This window comes from Fistularia commersonii, chromosome 24 (assembly GCF_037954325.1).
Source record: "Fistularia commersonii isolate RoL2024-O1a breed Wild chromosome 24, RoL_Fcom_v1.0, whole genome shotgun sequence".
In the NCBI taxonomy this organism is placed as follows: Eukaryota; Metazoa; Chordata; class Actinopteri; order Syngnathiformes; family Fistulariidae; genus Fistularia; species Fistularia commersonii.
This window is the reverse complement of record NC_141307.1, coordinates 692632-708739: the sequence shown is the minus strand read 5'-3', so window position 1 is coordinate 708739 and position 16108 is coordinate 692632. Positions and strand designations below refer to the sequence as shown.

General features: G+C 51.6%; 1 protein-coding gene across 1 annotated transcript in view; it reads left to right on the top strand.

Annotated features, from left to right (window-relative positions):
* The window catches only part of LOC147219572 (zinc fingers and homeoboxes protein 2-like), a 60541-nt gene that overhangs the window by 7409 nt on the left and 37024 nt on the right, over window positions 1-16108 (top strand). Inside the window, exon 2 of the mRNA XM_086171171.1 lies at window positions 8546-8683. The gene's annotated coding sequence lies outside the window, so the exon portion shown is untranslated. The remainder of the gene's footprint in view (window positions 1-8545; window positions 8684-16108) is intronic.

Below are 16108 nucleotides of genomic sequence, written 5' to 3'. Positions count from 1 at the left end.
CAAACTGTTCCAGGCCTTTCAGGGCTTTACAAAAATTTCAAGGCATTTCAAGGATTTTCCAAAAAATTCCAGGACTTTCCAGGACTTTCCAAACATGTCAAGCATTTCCCAGGACTTTCCAAACATTTCCAGGGCTTTCCAAATTTTTCCAGGCCTTTTAGGGCTTTTCAAAAATGTCAAGGAATTTCAAGGACTTTCCAAACGTTTCCAGGGCTTTCCAAACATTTCAAAAATTTTCCAGGTCTTTCCAAACATTTCCAGGACTCTTCAAACATTCTAAGCATTGTCCAGGACATTCCAAACGTTTCCAGGGCTTTCTAAACCTTTCCAGGACTTTCCAAAAATTTCAAGCGTTTTCCTGGACTTTCCAAACATTTTCAGGACTTTCCAGTACTTTCCAAACATTTTCAGGATTTTCCAGGATTTTTTCTGAAAATTTCCTGGAATTTCCCAAAAATATCCAGGCTTCCCCTGAATGTTCCAGGACGTCCTTGAGCTGGCAGGAGCTCCTCCTGCTACCTGCGCCAGCTTCTTATCCGCCACCATCTTCATCATCGCGCATGACGAGAAGGCAGGGCCTGGAAAATATTTGGAGGGAAACCTGAAGACGTCGGGAGGAGAATCTAAAAACATCTTGAAAAAACATGGGAAGTTTCCAGGAGGAAAACGGGGAACGTTCTAGAGGGGAAGCCTGGAAGTTCCCCAGAGAGCCATCCGGGCATACAAGTCCTGCTGTCCCGGCCCCCTGCGCCAGACACAAGTACTGGTAGTCCTTGGCAGTGAAAGCAGGTGGAGTCCCGCTGTCCTCGCTGACCCGCTACCTTCCCCGCAAAGCGTCCTGTTCGTGCCTCTCTGCCCCCCTCTTGTTGCCCCCCTCTTGTTGCCCCCCTCTTGTTGCCCCCCTCTTGTTGCCCCCCCACTTTCCCACAGTTCCCCGCTTCACCTATTGAACTCGCCCGGCGGCCGGGGGGAGCTAGGCGGGGGGGCGGCGGTAGGAATGCGACGCCCCGTCCGAGCCAAAGGCGCGCGACCGGGGGCCGGATGCGGAAGCTCCGCCCCTTTCGGGGGGCGGGGCCTTCCGGGTCCGTCTCCATTGGCTGGCGCCTGTAGGCTGACCGCGGATACCCCGTCCCCATTGGCTCCCTTCCCATCTGCACTCCCCGCTGCTCGCTGTCCCATCACAATGCCCTCGTGCTGTTAAAGCATTCGTGCGCATGTGTGTGTGTGTCTGACGTGTACGTGTGTGTGTGTGTGTGTGTGTGTGTGTGTGTGTGTGTGTGTGTGTTTGGGGTCTTGTCTTGACTGTTACCAGGGTTTCGCCTGTCAGCATTAAGATAATAACACTGCGCCGCCGTTTTAGCTTGCATTAGCTTGTGTGCCGCCCCCTTGCAACAAAAACAACAACACACACACACACACACACACACACACGTGGCATAATTGCCGCCATTAAAGAAAGGTTGTAAAGTTATACGAGGCAGGAAACACGGTAACGCCGGAGTGACACGGAAACCAGGCCAAACGTGCGACGATAGGCCAGCGCTATTTATAGCGCCCTCCTCATCCTCAGGGGGGAGGAAGACGAGTCGGTCGCCTTCCTCACGTCGGGGTAGATCCTCCAGAAGAGGACCTGGAAGCACACTTGAAAGGAGATGGAAGGTTAAATGGTGTGTGTGTGTGTGTGTGTGTGTGTGTGTGTGTGTGTGTGTGTGTGTGTGTGTGTGGATAGTAAGTTGGAAAAGAATGTGGGAGTGCAAGAACTACAATTACAGTGTTCGGAAAAAACCCGGCCCATGTATCGCGAGCGACACGTGCTGCTAATATACAGTATTGCTCCCCCTTCTTGCTCCCTCTTCTTGCTCCCCCTTCTTGCTCCCTCTTCTTGCTCCCCCTTCTTGCTCCCTCTTCTTGCTCCCTCTTCTTGCTCCCTCTTCTTGCTCCCTCTTCTTGCTTCCCCCTTCTTGCTCCACCCTTCTTGCTCCCTCTTCTTGCTCCCTCTTCTTGCTCCCCCTTCTTGCTCCCTCTTCTTGCTTCCCCCTTCTTGCTCCCCCTTCTTGCTCCGCCCTTCTTGCTCCCCCTTCTTGCTTCCCCCGTTTCCCCACCCCCTCCCTGGACTCGCTGGGTCCGACACAAGTTTCCAAAACAAACCGCAAAAATCACGAGAGTACCGTTTTTCCTTTTTTTCCCCCCCTTTTTGGTGCAGTTGTGTTGTTGTTGTGTAAATACACGACTTTCCCCCGCGGAGAACGTGAGAGCGAGGAGAACGTCGGTCCACGCTAGCGTTCCCACGATCGTGGTTCTGCCGGAGCGTCGGACGGCGGGTTCGGGGTGAGGCGACTGAGGTCCTCGTCAGGTTTGGGGTTGGTTAAAGTTCCCTTCGGCGCCAAAAGGAAGCGGTCGTGTTTTGGACGCCGCGAGTACTTTTAGATGTACTTCGGTTCGTTGACGGAACAACTACATGCTCCGCGAAACCGTCGTCGATGCCGATTCCCGTAGGGTTTTGACTACAGAAGTACTGCGTCCGGGCAGTACTTGGATCGGGGTCGGCTGCATAAAGATCGGATGAAGGTGCGGCAACCGGAGTACGAGAGGAACTCGAGAAAACTACGTCTTGTTCCAGTGACACAAATACCCGTTAAGGTTTAGAAATACAGCTGTGCTTTAAGGGTACTTTGTCCAGGCGACAAAACTAATGGTTCTGTTTTGGTAACGCAGCTTTTCAGCTTCAGGAAGAAGGTACTCGGGAAAAATTTAACTTCCTCGTATCCTGAAAGTATCAAAAGACATCACGAGTACCTGTTCAGGCAACGACTTTGTGGTTGAGTTCAGGCAATGCGGATACCGCATGCGTTTGACAGTATAACCGCCTGGGTGTGGCTACACCGGTACTTTGGCCGGGGTTCAGAAATACTTTGCTAAGGCAACAAACACGCCATCAGCCTTTGGATGCCTGTGAAGTACCTGATGAGTTTTAGGCGTCGAAAGCGCACTGGGCGAGTACTTTTGGAAAGCGGGAGTACTTCATTACACGGTGACTTTTAGGTGACGTGGATACTTTCGGAGGTTGTGGCGGCAGAAGTATCTGATTTGTCTTATGTAACAGAAGTATGCAGCTTAGGCTCACATAACCTTTTGTCAGGGTGTGTGTGTGAGCGTTTGTGTGTGTGTCGGCTGCATCCCCCGTGTCAACACAACTCCCCAGGTTAGTACATTTTACGGCATACAAGTACTTAGGTAGAAAGAAAGAAAAACATGCTAATTGTTCTTCTCAACAGAAGGAAGGGAATCCGGTTCGGTTCAGAAGCAGCAAATGAGAACCGTCCGGTTCTAGGAAGCGTTCCGCCAAACAGAACCGCCCCGAGTAGTTCGGTATGCTCGAGTCCTGGGGGGGCAGAAGTACTCTGTTGCGACCGGTCCTGGTACCCGGCGTCCGAGCAGCATCTACAAGAGATCGGATTGTGCTGAAGTGTCCGTGCACTTTGTAACCCGAGTACGAGCGGGTTCTCGCTCTGTCCTTCATGTCCGAGGTTGCAGAACCTTCATGGCGGAGCCGCGAGGTTCCTCTCCTGCTCCTCTTCCTCCCGTTGGCCTCGGGCCGTTCGGTCGTTGCCAAAACAGAGCGCCGTTCTTTTCCTTCTTCTTCTGGTGCTTTTGTTTGCTTTGTTCGAGACGACGCGCATTCTGCCGGAGAGCGCGCGGAGCTGCCGACCACACGGGGTCGCCGGGTCGGAGAGAACGCCGTCCTCCGGCGCCGCCGACCAATCCGGCGCGAGGTCGCCGTGGCTCCGGGGCCCGAGCGCTGCGCCGGTTCCTCGCGTGAGCGTTTTGGCGCCGCGCCTGGCGAGGAGCTTGCGGTGGAGGGAGGGGGAGCTAGAAGAGCTACCCGTCCGGAAGTCCTCCGGTTCTTCAGAGAACTCGGAGAACGTTCTGTGGAGAACCCGTTTCTGAGACGCTCAAAGGGGAACGTTTTTTAGGGAGTTTCATTTTAGTCATTGTATCTGGTGACGTTCTACGGCGGAACCTTCTCCATCGGACGTTCTCTGCCCAAACGTTCTCGGAGAACAAGTCCGGACAAGGAACCTCTCGGAACCTGAAGAACGCCGGTCAAATGCGCTTCTCGTTGGGCGGAGGGGGCGGAGCTTACGGGGGGTTGGAGGACGAGGAGGGCGGAGGTTCCTCTGCTCATCAGCATCTTATCTGAATGTCCTGTTGGCTTGAAGCCACCGCTTTGCCTTTTCTGCCTGGCAAGGGAAGCAGAAGGTGGAGGAGGAGGAGATGGTGGAGGTGATGTTTTCAAAGGGGAGGGAGAAAAATGCAAGTCATGTGGTGTGAAAATACAGTCCGAACGGCGAGTGATCCCCGAGGAGGACGGATGGAGGCCACCACCCCTCCCAGGGTACCTACTGAGCATGTGCGGTGATAGTGAAGAGCCTCCTCTTCCTCTTTCGCCGCCCTTTAATTGGTCGTTTCGATGCTTTTCCAGCTCGCTTTTCCAGGCTTCTGCGCTCCGGTTGGCAGCTCACACTGATTGACAGCTGAGTCGTCCGGGTGAAGCCCCGCCCCTTTTGCGCCAGTGGGACTCCGGCTCCTTGTTAGACTTGTACCCCAAAGTGACCTTTACCTGCAAAGGTCACTTCGGAAGGGACTGTAGGTGCGGCTTACGGCGGCCAAGTCTAGCTTCCGATCGGTCGCCGCGCTAACATCGGTGAACATCCCATAATACGCCAGCCGACCGGTTCTCACTCGACCCCTTTTCCTTCTGCTCCCCCTGCGGCTCGTCTCTCTCCGACATCAGTGGAGGATCTTCTCCTTCTTCTGTCGGCATCCATTAGTGTTCGGCGCCGCTATACGGCGCCACTTAAAACACAGGATCTCGGTCCCCGGGCGCCGTTTCCTGCCTTGAAGGAAAACGCCGCGGTCTCGTTTCGCTTTATTTGCCTTTTCTCGCGCATACAGCCTCGGCGCTGCGCTCAAAGCGCCGCGGCGCCGGTTTGATGTTTAAAAATAATGCTCGCTCTCCTCTGGCTCCTCGCCGTTTGTTTGCAGTCGACGCACAGATTCCACACTTGTTGCGCTCCGAGGGTTGACTGATCAATCTTTTTTTCTTTTTTACGCCACGGCTACGTAGCCCGGGACGGTAGCGTCTCTTTTCCGGTCCGACTTGCGTCTTTCTTTTTGCGTTAAAATGCAGCCTTTCCTTCTGGTGACCAGAAGCTCCATCACTCTCTTCTGATTGGCTCCCCGTCGTCTCGCGCGGGAAATAAACCCTTTGAAACCCGGAGTCGGCGTGGCGTGACGCGCTAGCTCAGTTACCATCTCGTTAAGCCGGCGGCTAAATTCCACGCGGTTCCGCTAATGTGCGGCTGCAAGTGTTAGCATTAATTGCTAGCCCCTCCCCCGGATGCCGGGGTATGAATGAATCTGTGCGGCTCTCAGCTTTTCCTAATTCGTTCATGCTAAATCAAACCGGTCGCTCGGCTAACCGCGCCCGCCCGCCCGCCTGCCCGCCCGCCCTCCGGCTGGATCTGCGCGCTCCGACGCGGCCGTGGGTTTTATTAGCGGCGCCACGGAACGGCGTGACATGCAATAAAGTGGCGTGATTGCTGCGGGGGCACCCGCACACCCCCGTGCACCCCCGCCCGCCCCGGAGCGCCGGCGCTAACGCAATCAAACCAGGTGCAGGCCGGACGTACCGCGTGTGAACGGCCGGCCGCAGCTGTAACGTCTGTTTTTATTACTTTCCCAGCAGGTGGCGGGAGCCCCTCCGCACCACCTCCACCTCCGCCGTCTTTATGCTCGCCGCCTCTTTGTCCCGTTCTGTTATTAGCTTCTGCCGGTCATCCTGACATATTGGGTCGTCGGCGGCGCGAGAAGCCCCGGTATCCTGCTCCAATAACTCCTGGAGGGGGACGAGGGGCTTCGCCGCCGTCCGGTAATGAAATCTTTGTTGTGCAGCTGCGAACGCCGCGCGGAGGAAATGCAGATTGAAGCGATTACACGTCATCGGGTTGTAGCACCAGAAACACTCGCGGTTAGAATTTACCCACAGAGAAGACGCGGTCGTTTTGATTTGATTGACAGTTTACGTTGCCGTGGCAATGCACGTTTTCTACCACCGGTTGCGACCAGCTGCTCCATAAATCGTGGCAAGGAGGAGGCGACGCAGGGATGGAGGTACGTTTGCTAACTGAGCATAGCGCTGCTAGCGCCACCTCCACTATATGCTCCACGCGATGGTCAACTCCTAGCTAGCCTCCATGCTAATCTCCTGTGCAGGAATGTCCACAAAGTGTCCTTTTGAAGCTATAGCTAAGTTCTCAACACAACTTGGACCACCTGCATGACGCTACATTATAGATAAATCCCCCGTCTCTTCCCCAATCCAGTAATCCAACCATGTTCTGTTAGCGCAGCGCTACAGGAAGTAGCGGCTGCTCTGCGTGGAAGTGTTTCACGGCGAGTGCGGCTCTCCTCCCCCCTCCATCGCCGGGATTTGATTTAATCCCCCGCAGGATCAGATCAGCGGCGGTTGTGGACCTGAGAGTGTCACTTTGGGGGGGAAAAAAAAAAGAAAAAAATGGCGGCGAGTCGGAGCGTCCCATTGTGTGCCGGGCGGGGGGGGGAAGCCTCCTCGTCGTTCTACCTTAAATCCCGCTGGAGTTACAGCTTTTTGACCGTCTGGATTTCATGGGTTTAAGCCCACCTCCACCCCTCGCTGTCTCCCGCCCCCGCCGCCGCCGCCGCCGCCAGCTGTCGGTTTTTGCGGCAGGTTTTGGTTAAAAGCGTCCAGATGTGCGCGCCATCAGCTGGGCCGCGTCCCGTTATTTAATCAGGACCTACATCGCAAAGCAATTAGAGCGCTAACATCCGTAATGCGGAACATCTTGTCTGGAAAGTCCGCTCAGATTCAAATGGCGCTTTAGCAACAAGCTACGCCATGCTAATCAGGAAGCGCCTCCGCGACGGATAGTCGGAGGAATGCGATTGGCGGCGGATCTGGTTAAGCCCCGCCCCTTTGTCTGCCTGCTGGGAGCGTGGAGCTCGAAACAACATCACCCTGTTTTCCCGTTCCGAGAGAAGAAAAGCACGGATCCACTTCCTGTCCAGAGACCGACGCCGCTGGAGGCGGAGCCCGACGGCGGCTTAATTAGGCCTCATTTGCATATTTGTTAGCACGACTTAGGGGATGCTAAACATGGCGACCGGCTGCGGCGCGGACGTCGAGGCGGCGTCGCGGCCACAACGCTGGTCTGATGCAAACGGGCTGCAAAACCTGCAACGTATAGACGGGGAGGGGGGGGGCTGACCCATTTACATTTATCTCACCAGCTTCCTGTGTGTGTGTGTGTGTGTGTGTGTGTGTGTGTGTGTGTGTGTGTGTGTGTGTGTGCGCTGTAGCTAAACCACAAGATATTGTGCTTTCTGGATCCTGCAGGATTTCTGAGGATACTCTGAGCAGCCAATCCCTGTGCTTGTTTCGTCCAGTGGGCGTGGCCTAACTCGCTGTCAATCATCCTCTCGCTAACACCGACAGACAACTCGGTCTGCTAGCTAAAAAGTTGTTGCCAAATCTTATTTTTTGTATTTGTCCTTCACGATGTGCGTCCTATATGATGTCCCCTGCAGGCTAACCGTGGTGCACGGCGCTAAGGCAAGCAGGCTAGCTGCTTTTAATGCTGAGATATCATGGTCACACATGGTTAGCTTGTTGCGTTAATTTAGTTTCGCTAGCAATGCTAACAGTGATGCTCAGGCAAGACATTTTACTAGCTTAGCATAAAAAGTTTCCGAACAAGTCATTTTAAAATAAGTTACATCATACTCTCTCTCTGACATACACACACACACACACACACACACACACACACACACACACACACACAAACTGAATCGGGAGCGGGGAGCCCAAAGGGGGAACTCTGAGGAAGAGACCTGTTGGTCTGTGTGTGTGTGTGTGTGTGTGTGTGTGTGCCTTCCTGCTGTCCTTCCACCATGTGTTGATCTCAGCACACACACACACACACACACACACACACACAAACACTCATGACCCTGTGATCCCATCTTGAAGGAGTTCCGTCTTCCTCCTCCCTCTGTCGTCGGGATGTGACAGAAAGTAGTGAGTGTGTGTGTGTGTGTGTGTGTGTGTGTGTGTGTGTGTGTGTGTGTGTGTGTGTGTGTGTGTGTGTGTGTGTGTGTGTGTCATGCACGTGTGAGTTCCCAGAAGTGTATATGTTGACCACTGGTGGCATATTTCTGCGGAAGTGTAACAAAGAGGTTTTCCCTTCAACATATAAGACCCGCCTCCATCAACTTTCATCCTCAAGTGTGTGTGTGTGTGTGTGTGTGTGTGTGTGTGTGTGTGAACTCCGCCTCGGGGTTAAAGTTTGGTTAAACCTAATAAAACGATCATATCTGATAAACAGAGTCGCTTCTGACACCCTCCATTGGAACGCCAGCACAGTTTTTTTTCAAAATAAAGCTAACGGCTAACAACTGACAGCTAACGGCTAACGGCTAACGGCTAGCTCTCCGCCCCGTCCAGAGCGCTGCCGGCTGGACGCTCGACGCCGGAGGACTTCGGGAAACATCACAGAGCACGGCGAGCCGCGACCGCAGGAGGTGGAGCCCCGAGACGACCCCGCCCACTCATGTGAAGCCCCTCCCCCTTTGAGGACGTCCGGTGAGTTCGCCGTCCTGCTGCCGTTACCGTGACGCCGTTACCGTGACGCCGTTACCGTGACGCCCTCCTGTGTCCGCCACCAGGACGGAGTTTCGCAAACGACTTTCATTTTGATAAAGAAGCCGCCGTTATCGCGTGTCTGCTCCTGTCATGTTCTTCGATGTTCTTCTCGGGGTTCTTCTGCTCGTTCCTGATTGGCTGTTGGAGCCGTTCCTTGACGGCGAGAAGCTCCTGGACTCTGTGTGGAACCTTCACGTTCTTCTGCCCGGGTTCTCCGCAGGAACCATCCCATCAGAACATGTAGTCCAGCTGCCTCCAGTGTTAGTGTGTGTGTGTGTGTGTGTGTGTGTGTTCGTGCACATGTTTTTGGTTGCGCCTGTGTGTGTGCCTGCTTTCATGCCTGTGTGTTCAAGCTTGTGTATGTGTGGGTGTGGGTGTGGGTGAGGGCGTTGGTGTGTGTTCATGCTTGGCAGTGTGTGTGTGTGTGTGTGTGTGTGTGTGCGTGTGTGCGTGCACAAAGCTGTCAGACATTTCAAAGTCGGAACCAGTGATAATTACTTTTCACCGCCGCAATGATGATGTCATAGCTGCGTGGGTGTGTGTGTGTGTGTCTGTGTGTGTGTGTGTGTGGTCCTCCCCTGTGGTCTGACACACACACACACACACACACACACACACTCACACACACACATTTGCAAGCTGTCTGAACAGACGTAAACCATCTTTATCACAATGGTATTCAACCACCTTAAAAGACCACCTTGCTAGATGGGACTCTCTGATTGGTTGAAATGTGCGTGGGTGGTTGGTTGGCCCCGCCCCCTTTTGGGCGTCGGCGGCCTCTTCCTGTTTCGGCGGGTCAGAACATGGACACGTTTGGAATTTAGTGTTGTTTTTTTTTGTTACACCTTCGGATTGTTGTTTTGCCATGGCAACCAGTGGGGGGGGGTTATTACCATGTGATGTCATCAGGAGCCAAAGTGAAAATGAAAGTAAAGCTCCGCCCCCTCCAGTCTGGCCTTTATCAGTCTGCCGTTGATGCAGACAAGTGTTTCCATTGACACACACACACACACACACACACACACACACACACACACACACACACACACACACATACACACACACACACACACACACACACAGTTCCACTCACATATAAAGGCAAACACACATCATACAGGCATACACTCAGACCCAGGCACTGAAATATACACAAGGAAAAGTTAAACACACATACAGACATATGCTCAGAAACACACACACACACACACACACACACACACACACCCTAACAAAAACACACATACATGAAGATATACACACAAATAGAGTTACATTCACAGATACAAACATAATCATGCATACACACATACATGCATACACACACACACACACACACACACACACACACACACACTCATGGGTTCATTAGCGCGCACACACACACACACACACATTTAGAAATAGATACACACACCCCTCGAGGTGACATTTGGCCATTTGTTTTTCAAATTTCAATAAATCACACACACACACATACATGAAGATATACACACAAATAGAGTTACATGCACAGACACAAACATAATCATGCATATACACATGCATGCATACACACACACACACACACATACATGAAGATACACACACAAATAGAGTTACATGCACAGACACAAACATAATCATGCATATACACATGCATGCATACACACACACACATTCAGAAATAGATACACACACCCCTTAAGTTGACATTTGGCCCTTTGTTTTTCAAATATCAATAAAACACACACACACACACACACACACACACATGCGTCTGAAGACCCTGATGGACAATTAGGAGTAAAATTATGTTAAAAAAAACAACAAAAACATGAAATAAAACCCCTCTGTCCTGTAATTCTCCCTGAGAGCTAAAGAGTTAAGTGTGTTTCTGGCGTTAAAACGCACCTGAGACGCTGCGTTCAGGGACGCCGCACCAGTCGGCTGCCGGCGAAGGCCAATCCGGAGGCGAGGGGGGGTTTGGGGGGGGCGGAGCGCCGCCGCCGCCGCCGCCGCCGCCGCCGCCAGACACTTTAGCAGCTTCGCCCCCCGCCGAGAGACAATCTGTTCGGAGCATCAGTCGAATCACCTCCCTGCCGGAGGGGGAGGAGGCGGCGGCGCCGCCAGCAGAACCGGGTAAACGTTCTCCAGGGTTCCCCGGCCGGCGGGATTCCAGCCTCTTATTTCTATTTGCAGCCTGTTCGGTCGGAGGGGGGGCGGAGACGCCGTCTTTTCCCTTTTTTTTTTTTTTATTCCACTAAAAACACGCATTGAAACAAATAAAAACGGAGGGTTCTGACGTTCCACAGCCACGAGGCTCCGCCAGAAAACAAAGAAAATAATAAGTCATCCTTTTCTGCCTTGTTACATGTTTATTACCTTGTTTGTTACACATTTATTACAAATGTGTTTTTTTTTTTTCTTTTCTTCTAAAGCTTTCAAATAATTTCTTGCGGTTGTTGCCGAAGGTCGGTACCCGTCAGGTTTTTTGATTTTATTTTCAGACGTCCTTCGTCAGAAACCACCGCGGCTCCTCACCTGAGGGCGCTTTTGCCAAATTTCAGTCTAGACAGATTATTAAAATACCAAATAAGGGAATATTCTCCGGCGCAAGGTTGCCCTGGCCCCGCGGCGCAAAACAAAGAGGGGAAACAAAAAAAATTATAATAAAATAATAAAGCTTTGTTGCATCGGAGGTCTGAAGATCTGAAGATCAGAAATCAAAAATTAATATTTCGCCGCTTCCAGCAGGAGCGCGACGTACGCCGACGACGCGGCGATGTCGCGCACCAAAATATCGGCCAATCGGACAGAAGCACCGCAGAGGAAGAAGGTTCCGGGTCAGTCTAGAGAGACAGATAGTCGTCAATCTGTTGAGTTGTTTATCGACAGCGGTGGTTCCATCTCCGGCATCTTCTAGGTGGTTCTAGTCCAGACTGGCTCCTTCGAAGGTTCTCGGGAAGGTTCTCGCCAGTACTTGTATGCCTAACTGGGAACAGCTGATGTTCCGTTTGGACAGCATCTCTTCCTGCCTTCTTTTTCTCGGATTGAGTGTAGATCAGGTTCCATAAGGGTGAATGTCCTTGAGGGACAACCTACCGCGGTTCTTCTAGGGCGAGATGCATCGGTCGGCGAAATGTGAGGAACATCAGAACGAGAAGGGTGTCGTACATGGGTTCCTTCAAGGCGAGGGACGGCGGCGCCCTCATGGTGAAGAACAGGGGTTCCCTAATGGGCACGAACGTTCTAGGAGGTGGGACGTTCCCCCAGAGGGGAGGCACAAGTGGTGCTTTGAGGACCAGGAGGGCGTTGGACATTCGGCTCAGGAGCCCCGGAGAAATCGCGAAGGAAGCCGAGCCAGGAAATCGCGGCGTCTGATTTCCCGGTGGATTCCTGGAGGTGGTGAAATATCGCTATTATCGGATTAAGGGAAAAGCAAAGCGGGCCGTTAAAGAAACAGAACTCCGCGAGGGGTCGAGACACCTGGTTCCTGAACCTCGGCTTCCTCTGTTGCATTTTTCCTTCTTTGCGAGTCTTATTTTGAAAGAGAGCCGCCTGAAAATCCCCTCCAGGGTCCAAACAGCCGCTTCTGGATCCAGAACTCCCGCGTTTCCCCGAAACACAAATCCGCCCGGCCGTTACGAAACGGCGCTCGGCATACTTGGCGCGCTTGGACCCGCTCGGCGGTTCCGAGAGCGCCGTCCCCGGGCCCCAGCCGGGGGCGGCTCGGAAAACCTGGAGAACAGTTGACCTCCTTTCCTGAGCGGCGGAGAACACCACCCGGACACAACTTGATCGTTCTCTGGTCCAAATGATTATTTTACCGTCAAAACAAAGTTGTTCTTTTTAGCTCGAGGGTCTGGAACCTTTCGGAACAGGATCTCATGACCCCCCCGAGAACAAACAGAGGAAGAACAGCGATCTCTCTGTTTGCGTCTCCAGAAGCCGAAGCTCTTTTCTAGAACTGGGCATTCTTTGGCTTTCCAACATTCCGCTGCTTTCGCCGCCAGGCCGGTGGGCGGCGCTCCGAGAAGGGGGGGGCGGAGCTTAACGTTACTTCACCACCTGTGTAACGCGGCAAAAAAAAACAAACATCTTGAGAACACATTTGGAGAGCGTTCCCCAGATGCCGGGAGCGAACGTCGGAACGGAAAAAGAACTCCGGTCGGATCCCGCAAAGCACTTCCTTGCCGGCTACATCGCCGCTGACGGGCTCTTCCTCGTAGGACGGCGGCGTCGCAGAACGGGGGTTGGCGTTCTGCGCCGAACCCACATCTGTACCGCATTACACTTGTTAATCTGCTGCGCGGAGCCGCGGCCTGTGTCTCTGGAACAACATCTTGATTCTCTGCGAGTGATTCGTCCCCGGGGGGCCGCGGGGAGTTACAGCAGAGCCGGCGCCACAACTTTGATGTCTTCCAACGCCCCCCGCCGGCTCCCCCCGCCAGCTTCCCCCGCCAGCTCCCCGGTCGACGGGTTCAAACTCCAGTATTCAGGTCGTATAGCTGAATTCCCAGGTTGTCATGTAACACAAGCACGGTGCCTGCACTTGTATGCTCGCGCGCGCGCAGCTTTCGAGGCCTCGGGCGACCTCCGTCCCGCGCCGTCATGCGGAGGGAGTCGCCCCGGTTTTTCCGCGCGCCTCCCCGGGGACGTTATTAGCAGCCGAGGCTCTCCGTTGTTCTCGGGTCAGCTGACAAAAGTCGGCGAATCGGATTTAACGCCGCGAAGACTTTCATGCCGGAAGTGATGAAGTTTCTGCGCTCCGGAACGCGGCAGACGTTTGCCGGGAGTGTTAGCGATGTTTCTGTTAGCGAAGCAAATAGAGCCCCGTAATAGAAGAGTAAAGGTCTGGTTAGCATGCTAACAGAGATGAGCTAACATCTCATGCTAACAACCCTGTTTTACGACAGTTACACAAATAACCGTGGTAGCCAATGCAAGCAAGGACTCGCAGCATGAATCGGTCCGACGCCAGGCCACGCCCACCACATTATCCAGCCAATCACGAGGCATCCTCATCCATCACAGGACTGCACAGCTACATGTAGCGCAGCGCTAACCTGATGCACATCCTCCACAAGTACACTGATAGTTGCTGTAATTTACAAAGTATCACAGGGTATCACAGTATTTCATGAAGTATCTCGATATATCATGAAGTATCACAGTATATTATGAAGTATCACCATATATTATGAAGTATCACCATATATTATGAAGTATCACAGTATATCATGAAGTATCACAGTATATCAGGAAGTATCACAGTATATTATGAAGTATCACAGTATATCATGAAGTATCACCATATATTATGAAGTATCTCTGTATATTATGAAGTATCGCTGTATATCATGAAGTATCACAGTATAAAATGAAGTATCACAGTATATTATGAAGTATCTGAGTGTGTATCTTGGTACACTGAGTTGTACCATGAAGTACTAAGTAGTATCCTGAGGTGTGTATGTGTCTAGTTGCATGAAGTACTCTGGAATACTGCAGGGGAAGTACTTGAAGTACTTCTTCTTCTCCAATAACTAGTACTTCAAACATAAATACTGCAGGTCGGTATCTCGGTCACCGTATCAATGAGTGTCATGGATTATTGATTACTTTATAAATGTACGATCTAGATGCGCATATTGATTACGTATCGATATCGCATAGCGATGTATTGATCACCGTATCAATAACCACTGCTGATACAATGAAGTTCAGTGGAAGTTCAAATCCATTCATTGATCAGTATTGATCATTATCTGTTCAAATACATGAACCAGTGTATTGATATCCATTACCAGTTTTTGATCACCGTATCAGTATCAAGCCCATGCTGATCAGTGTATTGATATCCACCGCCAATATATCGATCACTGCATCGATATCTGTTTCAGATATATTGATCAGCGTATCTGTCCAGATGTATTGATCGGTATCAGTTCAGATCCATTGATCAACGTGTCAGTATCCACTGCAATATCGATTGATGTTTGGCGTATCAGTTCAGTTATGTTGATCGTGTCTGTTCAGATGTATTGATTAGCGCATCAGCAATTCAGATATATCGATCATTGTGTTATATCATTTGAGATATATTGATTGTTGCACTGGTTTCAGTTCAGAAGTATTGATCAGTGTATTGGTACCCATTCAAATGTATTGATCGACTCATCTGTGTCAGTTCAGATGTATTGATCGACTTATATGTATCAGTTCAGATATGTTGATCGCTGTATTTGTATCAGTTCAGATGTATTAATTAGATTATCATTTAAGATGAATCGATCTGTGTATTGATATCACATCCCATGTATCGATCGCTGGAGAGGTATCAGTTCAGATGTATTGATCGAGGCATGCTGCCTTCTCAGCTGGTGGTTAGCCTGATGGCGTCGGAGGGATTAACCGGATGTTAACGAGCCGTCGTCTGTTGGCTTCTCCTGTTTGTTTATGGCAACGGGAGGTCCAGGCCCATCTGGTGTGTGTGTGTGTGTGTGTGTGTGTGTGTGTGTGTGTGTGTGTGTGTGTGCGTGTGTGTGCAGAAGATGAATAAAATTGGTGTGCACCGTTGTGTGTGTGAATGAGAGAAAATGTTAGCTGGTAAAAAACGAGGGATATCAATAGCGCGCGTGTGTGTGTGTGTGTGTGTGTGTGTGTGTGTGTGTGTGTGTGTGTGTTTTGTGTGCGCCTCGTCCAGTGGTGTGTGAATGATAATGACCTCTGACTCTGCCGGTTCTCTCTTACTTTACAGGATTAGCTCCCCTTCACTGCACCGCCTCTGGACACACACACACACACACACACACACACACACACACACACACACACACACACGTAGGCAGACACACAGATACAAGCGGCTAATATTAATGTGTGTTAGCCCGCTCCTCCCGGCTCCACATTCACATGTAAAACAAACAGACTTTCATCTGACAAGTTGACCACCGAGTCTTTTCCTGGCGTCTCCTGTGCTGAAGGCTCAGGTGGAGCTGCAAGAAGGTCCTCCAAAGGCCAAACTCGAGTCCCGAGTCCTTTGTGTTGAAGGTTCCAGTCCGGCTCCAAGTCGTTGGTGCTGGAATAGCAAGTCTTCAGTCCGAAGGTCTCGGTCTTGTATTGACTGTTATGCAGACGGCTCGAGTCCAGTGCCAAGAGTTGACTCTGTAGGCTCGAGTCCAGCATCTAGAATCCAGAAGCTCTATCGTCAACACACACCGTCCAACACACTGAAACGGTTGTTTTGCTAGTCTTCACTCTTAAGGTTCGAGTCCAGTTCGGTGTTTTTTCCAAGCGCTTTGGGCAAATGTCATGTTTAATACTCTGAAGACTTGAGTCGAGTCCCGAGTCGAGTCGTTTGCCGAACACTCGTCCTCC